General features: G+C 46.4%; 1 pseudogene; it reads right to left on the bottom strand.

Moving 5' to 3' along the window:
• Positions 1 to 1,718: 1,718 nt before the first annotated feature.
• On the bottom strand, positions 1,719 to 9,034 carry LOC139243779 (autophagy-related protein 101-like; annotated as a pseudogene).
• Between the last annotated feature and the right edge of the window lie 391 nt (positions 9,035 to 9,425).

Below are 9,425 nucleotides of genomic sequence, written 5' to 3'. Positions count from 1 at the left end.
AGCTGCTGCAGGCACAGAAAGCACCCAATTACTGTCATTCCTGATGTCATGAACTGCTGCCTCCCTGTACATGAAGCGGAAGCGAGAAGTTCGAGTAGGGTCAGCACACTAACAGTGCATGGTAATTAAACACCCCACTAATTATTGCCCAGTCAGCAGAATCTACATTAGGAACATTAGAAGGATTCTGCCATTCAGCCATTTTCCGCTGTTCAATTAGATCATGGATGATCTGCACCTCAATTCCATCTACCACCCCTGCTCCGTATCCCTTAGCACCCAACACAAATCCATCGATCTCGGTCTTGAAAGCTCCAATTGTCCCCCATCATCCACAGCCTTTTGGGGGAGAGAGTTCCAGATTTCTACTAGCTCCTGAACGGCCTTGCTCTCATTTTAAGATTATGTCCCCTTGTTCTACCCTATCAAATCCTTCTAACATTTTAAACACCTTGATCAGATCATCCTCTCAATCTTCTAAACTTGGGGGAATACAAGCCAACTTTATGCAACCTGTATTCATAATTTAACCCGCTAAGCCCCGGTATAATTCTGGTGAATCTGTACTGCATCCCCTCCAGGATCAATATTATCTATCCTGAGGTACCGTGCCCAGAACAGATCACCACTCCTCCAGATGGGGTCAGACAAGGCTCTGTACAACTGAAGCATAACTCCCTCCCCTTTGTAGCCCAGCCCCGTGAGATAAAGGCCACATTTCAATAGCACTTTCATTGCTTTTTGTACCTGACAAGTAGCTTTTAACAATTTATGTATTGGAACTCCCAAATCTCTTTGCTCCTCTACAGTTCCTTGTTTCTCACCCTTGCGTAGTCTGGTTTACATCTTTGAAATTTTCTAGACAGCCCGCCCAACCATACTGACTGGTCCAATTCTGGATGCATGGCAATACTAAGAGGGAATGTTTATGAACAGGTCAAGTCAAAAGTTACTCGTTTCTTCTCACTCAACTCACCTCCTGTGGCTGTTCATTTTTTTTATTTGTTCCTGGGATGTGGGTGTCGCGGGTATGGGCAGCATTTATTGCCCATCCCTAAGTGTCCTTCTTGAACCACTGATGTCCATGTGGTGAAGGTACTCTCACAGTGCTGTATATTTCTTTGTTGCGGTTTGGTACAACTGAGTGACTCGCTGGGCCATTTCAGGGGGCAGTTAAGAGTCAACCACATTGCTGTGGGTCTGGAGTCATATATATAGGCCAGACCGGGTAACGACGGCAGATTTCTATCCCAAAAGGACATTAGTGAATCAGATGGGTTTTTATAACAATCCAGTACTTTCCTGGTCACCATCACTAATAGCTTTTTACTCCAGATTTAAACTTACCAGCTGCCATGGTGGGATTTGAACTCATGTCTCTGGATCATTAGTTCTGGCATCTGGATTACTAGTCTAGTGACATAATCACTATGCTACTGTATCCCTAAGGGAGGAATTAACTGCATTCTACTGAGACAGCTAATGTACATAAACTTACAATTTATATTTTTTTCATGTTGGGAGTCCTATTCCTGAAATATCTACTGTGCCGTTCTCTCCCTAAACTCCAGCGCCCCCTCACCCTTTTCCCAATCTCCTTTGTGGGATTATAGATGTGCAGGTTGCTGTAGCTGCGGTGGTGTCAGTACAGGTGAGCTACCGGCAAGTATCATTATTTGAACGCAAGTAAAGAAATGTTCTAAATGGAATTTTGGTTTATTCAGTCTTATCAGAGAGGATTGTGCCATACGAAAATTAAAACAAGGCCTCTGAAATCAACTTCAGAACACTGTATCTCTGCTAATATTTTAAATATTATTTATATGCTTTTTAGTTTGGGTCTTTTTATGCTCTTTACTCACCCCCTCTTCCACCCCCATTTTATGTTTTCTGCTTAAGGTAACAACTCGTGCTGGGTCTTTAGTTATCTCTTAGTGACAATCCATTATGTGTGAACCTGGACAATGATTACTAGCTAGGTTATTTTATTCTGAAGGGCATTGCATGCAAGTCCGACCATGTCCTTGCCCGTAGTCCATGCAAGGTGGGAGTGGGATTGGTCATTTGATAGGGAAAAGAGCAACAGCTGAGTGGAGTCCCCAAAACTGACTGTCCTGTTAACGCTTCTCCTTTTTGGAGCCCTTTCCAGCAACTTGCAATTTTCTTCTGACCATCTCCAACTATTTAAAAAATAAATACATGTAAACTTTGCAAGATCTCCGTCATGCTGAGCATCACTAACAGAATGAAAGTTTGCAAGAAATCGCAAGGCATAATCTGCATGGATTTCAAATTGGACAGACTCCCCCTAAAGATAGCTAATGAAAACAAAAACAACAGCAGCAGAAAGGGAAGGCCAGGGAAAATGGAGTAAAGTAAAAATGTAACATTGTCAGTTCGTTTTTTGCTAGTAATTCGACAGATTATAAAGCCAAGGTGTCTTTGATTAACCGCCTCATGGTGGTACTAACAGATGTCCCAAGGGAGTCAGTGATCTGGTAGGTGATTTTGTACAGGTAAGGCTGTACGTCTCTCAGGCCCGTGTCAAAGACATTGTCCACCTCCGACTGCGTGGGCATTTACGGCAAGTACTCGTGCCTGTTCATGACCTCAATGACGTTAATGATCTTCTCGCCCAGTTTCTCGCCCACCTTCTCGCGGCAGATTTGCCTCTCCTGCCTATTGGCCAGATTCACCACGTTGAGTTTGAAGGCCCACACCTCCCACGGGATGCACTCATCTGAGAACGGCCAGCGTGATTTCTTCTTCTGGTAGAACTCCAAGGAGATCTGACCACTCCCATCACTGCCAGAGTTGCGAAGGGCGTCCTACAGTTAAAGGAGGAAAATGTCATGAGAAAAACTGTCTCTTGGTGAGGTCTATCGCTCTAGAATATTGACCGAATGCCAATTATTAGCTGAAAGTCTTACTGCGCAATTCTCCCCGAATTCAAGGTCTAGGATCATCTCAGTCATGTAGACCAGAAGGTCCAAAGTTTGATTTCTATTTTGTTCGGAGTTGATCTTATCCAGTACTTGGGAGCACCACAATTAGACCCAGCATTCCTAGGCAGGAAAGAGCATGGGGGAGCTGTGGGAAGCCAGTCAGGGATCCCACACCCAATTGCTGTTAAAGTGATTCCTTAGAGAATATGTTTTAGAACAGGATTGTGCCATTACTCTCCTGTTGAGAAGGCTGCAGACTTTTACTGTCTGGGCTCATATAAGAATAGCCAGTTGGACAAAGTACTCAGCGGTAGGCAGCACCAGTGAAACCAAACTCCCATCAAGAGTCAATATCTTCAGAAGTGGAAAACATATCTTACTGCACGTGTGGGATGACAAAATATCAACATGCTGTGCCCTGAAATGCTAAACACCAGGTTTTTTCCTCTCAATTCCCAATGTAATGTTATTGCTTCATGGGTTCTTTGCTTAAGAATTCATAGCAACACATTGCTATTAAGAACTAGTTGGTTTATTAACAAATGTTTAACAATCACACTACACATTACCAGTTCATCCACCAGGCTCACAACCACCTGCCTCATCGTGGATCCCCTGAACCCACTGGCTGGGGTTTTATTGAGTCTTGTGATCATCACATGACTGGCTGAGCCACTCACAATTCAACAGCTCTACAACTATCTTAAAAGTAACTTTTAATCAAGTGCCCCCCTTTTTTTTTGAGGGCACCAAAAACCACAAATTAACAATTAAACATTAAAGGGAACCATATCAAATCAAATTAATTAAAATTTTGTTCCCCGCTGTAATGATGTACTCCAGTCCCTCCGGCGCCCACCTCTCACGGAAGGCCGTGAGCGTACCGATGGACACCGTGTGCTCCATCTCCAGGGACACCCTGTCCCAGATGAAAGAGAGGCAGGCAGTCGGGCTGAACGACCCCCTCGACCGCCCGCTGCCTGGACCAGTTAATGGCCCCCTTGGCCGTGCCCAGGAGCAGTCCTACGAGTAGGCCCTCGGACCTGCCCTCTCCCCTCCGCACAGGGTGCCCAAAGACCAGGAGTGTGGGACTGAAGTGCAGCCAAAAATCGAGGAGCAGCCCTTCAAATAATGGAAGAGGGGCTGCAACCTCACACATTTTATATAAACATGAACAGACTTAAAAACTTATTGCATAGGATTGCTCCATGCAACACCCTCCAGGCCAAGTCCCCAATAATAGAGGGAGGACTCCCGCGTAAAGTGCACTCCATTGGGGACCCCCGCCTCCTCCGGACGACAACATGGTGCACCATGGCTGTCCGGATGGCAGACGAAGATGGCAAAGTGTGCAAGGGCAGCCTGTATAGGAACCGCTCTGCACAGAACTGAAATCAACAGTTCTACACTATTTTGGATAGAATTTTAAAATCAAGTACCCCCTTTTAGTAAGGGCACTAGAATCCACAAATTTCCAAATTAACTGGGAACTTTAAACGTTCAAATTAAATTAAAATTCAGTTCCCGAAGGTGATGATGCACTCCAGTCCCTCTGGTGCCCAACTCTCGCGGAAGGCCGTGAGTGACCAGTGGACACTGCGTGCTCCATCTCCAGGGACACCTTGGTGCGAACATAGCGCAGAAGAGAGGCAGGCAGTCGGGCTGAACGATCCCTTCGACCACCCGCTGCCTGAGCCGGTTAATGTCCACCTTGGCAAAATGGAGTGTGCGCAAAAGCAGCCCGTGCAGGAATCCCCTCCACGCAATACTGAAATCAACAGCTCTACAACTATTTTAAAGTAACTTTCAATCAAGTGCCCCCCTTTTTTTTTGAGGGCACCAAAGACCATAAAATTAACAATCGAACATTGAGGGAACCTTTGTCAAATCAAATCAAATTAAAATTCTATTCCCTGTTGAAATGATGCACTCCAGTCACTCCGGTGCCCATCTCTCGCGGGAGGCCGCGAGCGTACCGGTGGACACCGCATGCTCCATCTCCAGGGACACCCTGGTACGAACATAGCCACAGGAGAGAAGCAGGCAGTTGGGCTGAACGACTCCCTCGACCGCCCGCTGCCTGGACCGGTTAATGGCCCCCTTGGCCGTGCCCAGGAGCAGTCCTACGAGGAGGCCCTCGGACCTGCCCGCTCCATCCGCACAGCAGCCCCTTCAAATATTGGCGCTAGCTCGACAATTATTTTGTACGAAACAATTAAATCAAGTGTCCCCCTGATTAAAGGGGGTTGGGGGGGGACACCAAACACTTTCAAACAAGTGCCCCCTTGTTTTTTTGTTTTTTGGGGGGTTTTTTGAGGGCACTAAAACACAAATTATACAAGTGCCCCCTGGCTAAAAGGTGAGGGGGAGAACTAAGATCGGCACAATAAACAAATTAAACTTTAGACAAAACGTCAAATTAAAATTTGGTTGCCGGGGGTGATGATGCACTCCAATTCCTCCAGCGCCCACCGCTCGCGGAAACTGAATATCTGGTCATTATCACACTGCTGTTTGTGGGACCTTGCTGTGTGTAAATTGGCTGCTGCGTTTCTTACATTACAACAGTGTTTACACTTTCAAAAATACTTAATTGGCTGTAAAGTGCTTTGGGAAGTCCTGAGGCAGTGAAAGACGCTATATAAATGCAAGTCCTATCCTTTCTTTTGAAGCTGTGTGACTTTAAGAATAAACAAAATGCTATCATTCTAAATTTCATTGATAAAGTGACTACAACAAAACATGTAGCACCTTTAACTTAGTAAAATGTCTAAAGGTCCTTCATAGGAGCGTTATCGAACAAAATTGACACCGAGCCACAGAAGGAGATATTAGGACAGATGAAAGGTAGGTTTTAACGAGCGTCCTAAAGGTGGAACGAGAGGTAGAGAGCTTTATGGAGGGAATTCCAGAGCTTAGAATCTTAGCAGCTGAAGGCACGGCCATCAATGGTGGAGCATTTAAAATCGGGGATGTTCAAGAGGCCATAATTTGAGGAGAGCAGAGACCTCGGAGGATTCTGTCCAAGTCTGCTCTGGTTGGGAACACAAAAGTTAAACTTAGCGTCTGCACTCGTGCACCACGAGCTGAATTAGAAGTTACCCCGAGGCGGGGATCACAATTATCAACCAGTTATTTGCATGGGGTTGATACAAAATGACATACGTACAATATACAGCACAAAAACAGGCCATTTGGCCCAACTAGTCTGTGCTGCTGTTTACGCTCCACAGTCTCCTCCCATTCCAGCGACCTTATCTCAGCCTTTCAGCTTATCTTTCCATTACCTTTACTCCCATGTTCTCGGCTAGTTTACTTTTGAAAGCATCTAAACTGTTTGTCTCAACCACTTCCTGTGGTAGCAAGTTCCATATTCTAACCACTCTCTGAGTAAAGGCATTTCTCCTTATTTCCCTATTGGATTTAGCAGTAACTATCCTGTATTTATGGCCATAAGTTTTAAATTCTCCCGCAAGTGGAAACATTCTGGCCACATCGACCCTGTCCAACCTATTTATAATGTTAAAGATCTCTATCGGGTCACCCATGTCTTCTCTGTTCAATCTTTCCCAGTTGCTGTAATCTCTCAGTTCTGGTACCATCCTTGTAAATCTTTTTTGCACTTTCTCCAGCGCTTTTAAATCCTTCTTAATGCAAAGCCAAGGCATCTGAATAGCCACCTCATCGTGGTGCCAATGGTCAATCTGAGCAACTGTGACTGCACTTCTTTCAGGTCTGTATCAAAGACATTGTTTGCATCCAACCTTTCGTGTGTCTGGTCATGACATCAAGTTTAATTTTTCTTCCAATTCTGTCCGCATTGAATCCACCTAGCTTCTGAAAGTGCAGATTCATGTTGTGAGTCCAGGTGACTGCACTTACTAATTTGAATTAACTATTACTAGCTGAACTGGCAGCGGTGATCATCACAGCAGTTGTGGAAAAACAAATGGGACAAAAATGGTCTAGATTAGTACTCCCCGATAGCTCACTGGGTGCTACTGGGCCAAAGTGACCAGCAAAAACTAAAAGTGTTCCTGCTTTATAAAGACTTGCATTTATACAGTGTCTTTCACATGCTTAGGATGTCCCAAAACGTTTTACAGCCAATGAAGTACTTTTTGAAGTGTAGTCACTGTTGTAATGTAAGAAACGGAACAGCCAATTTGCGCACAGCAAGATCCCACAAACAGCAATGTGCTAATGACCAGGTAATCTGTTTTAGTGATGTTGATTGAGGGATAAATATTGGCCCTAGGACACCAGGCATAACTCCCCCTGCTCTTCTTCGAAATAGTGCCATGGGATCTTTTACAGCCCCCTGAGAGTGCAGGCAGGGCCTCGGTTTAACGTCTCTTCCTAAAGACGGCACCACCGACAGTACTGCGCTGAATTATCTGGTATGGGTCGGAGGCACTAACCTGCTCCTGTCCTCATTCAACACTCACACATTTATCCTTTCCAACATAACGTCGGTGACTAGTTAAAGCACTAACTAGCAGACGTGGCTGGCTGATTCTTTTTCCATTTCCCCCATTCTGGTGACACTTTATCATCATCATAGGCGGTCCCGCAAACGAGGATGACTTGCTTCCACACGAGTTCACAGATGATCAATGAAGCATCCGAGGTTCCATTCCTGAACTCCAATTGAGGGGGCCGCTGAGTGGATTTTTTTTAACGTGGTGTGATCGTTGCACACCAGCCACCGCACGGGCTTGACAGAGCTCGGTCTTTATTCAGTGGCAAGGGTTAACCAGGACGACTGGAGACCAGCTCTGCTGCACAGACCCAGTGCGTACACATATCGTAGTGTGGGCTGGCCCGTGCTGCCCCTGGGCCCTCGGCTCTTCTGGTCCTCATTCACCGCACTTTAGCTGGTTTCACATCAGCCTTTAGTGGTAGCATTCTTGTCTCTTGAGTCAGAAGGTCATGCATCAAGTCGCTGATGGAGTACTGCACTGTCGGAAGGGGTGTTATCCACGTTGTCCAGACCAATATTTATCACTCAATCAACATCAATAAAAAAAACAGATGATCTGGTCATTATCATATTGCTGTTTGTGGGAGCTGGCTTTTGGGCAAATTGGCTGCTGCGTTTCCCACATGACTGATTTTTTTACCCAGAGGGTGGTGGGGGTCTGGAACTCACTGCCTGAAAGGGTGATAGAGGCAGAAACCCTCACCACATTTAAGAAGTACTTTGATAGGCACTTGAAGTGCTGTAACCTACAGGGCTATGGACTAAGGGCTGGATAGCTCTTTGTCGGCCGGCACGGACACGGACACGATGGGCCGAATTGGCTTCCTTCCGTGCTGTAAAATTTCGATCATTCTATGATTACAACAGTGACTTCACTTCAATAAAAGTACATAATTGGCTGTAAAGCAGATTTGGGACGTCCGGTGGTCGCGAAAGGCGCCATATAAATGCAAGTCTTTCTTTTTTTAAGCTGAGAGGGCAAATGGGACCTCACTTTTACGTCTTGTGGCACTTCCGACCGTGCAGCGGAGACTGGAGTGATGATTTTTGTGCTTAAGTGTCTGGAGTGGGACCTGGACCCAAAGCCTTCTGACTCAGAGGCGAGAGCGCTGCCACTGAGATAAGGCTGACGCTGGAACTGTAGGCCTTCCGTTAATGGTTACGAAAAGAATGCAGTCTGCGGCAGACAATCGATTTGAACTGAGTGGCCTCGACACCAACAAACGGTGCGTTATAAATCGCTCACAATCCCAGATATCTGGCGGGTGGGGCCTTCTTTAAAAAAACAGAGAAAATCAATCAGGCAGGAAGAGGAAAACTCACCTTAAACTCGCCGACAGATCGGCGCAACGTGCGGTCCAGCTCGTCCGACGATACTCGCACGGAGGTGCAATCGACGAAATCACAGTCAACGTCCTCGGTGCCCACGGTGCCGATGGAGTAGGTGCCCTCCTTCTTGTAGTGGAACTTGCCCGAGCTCCTGTGCAGCAGCACGGTGTGGAGCACGGCTAGCACCGTCTCCTCGATCTGCCTGGCTTCCACCGTCAGCTCCAGTGTCTGGGATCGGCAGTTCATCCTCGGCTGGCTCTCTGGCTGGGTCTCTGGCTCTCTGGGTGGCTCTCTCTGGCTGGGTGGGTGTCTCTCTGGCTGGCTCTCTGGGTGTCTCTCTGGCTCTCTGTCTTTCTGGGTGTCTCCTCTGGCTCTCTGTATCTCTGGGTGTCTCTCTGTCTGTCTGGGTGTCTCTCTAGCCCTTTAAAGGCGATCCCCGAGGGGGGTGACACTGATGGAACCTCCGGGAAACAATGTAACCATTCAACAATGGATCGAACGCGGTCAGTTTCAGCTGCAGCTACATTGTAAACATTCTATCCGGTGACATCATCCTATCGGGGGGGGGGGGAGAGGGAGTGAATTTCAGCTGACTACAGTATCCCGACTAGGACAAAAACACATTAACGCGTAATGCTTGTAAAAAGAGAGACGTGCATTTATATCGT

The sequence above is a fragment of the Pristiophorus japonicus genome, unplaced genomic scaffold (genome assembly GCF_044704955.1).
Source record: "Pristiophorus japonicus isolate sPriJap1 unplaced genomic scaffold, sPriJap1.hap1 HAP1_SCAFFOLD_187, whole genome shotgun sequence".
NCBI classification, from domain to species: domain Eukaryota; kingdom Metazoa; phylum Chordata; class Chondrichthyes; family Pristiophoridae; genus Pristiophorus; species Pristiophorus japonicus.
The sequence above is the reverse complement of the archived record's forward strand: the minus strand, read 5'-3'. Positions and strand labels throughout refer to the sequence as shown.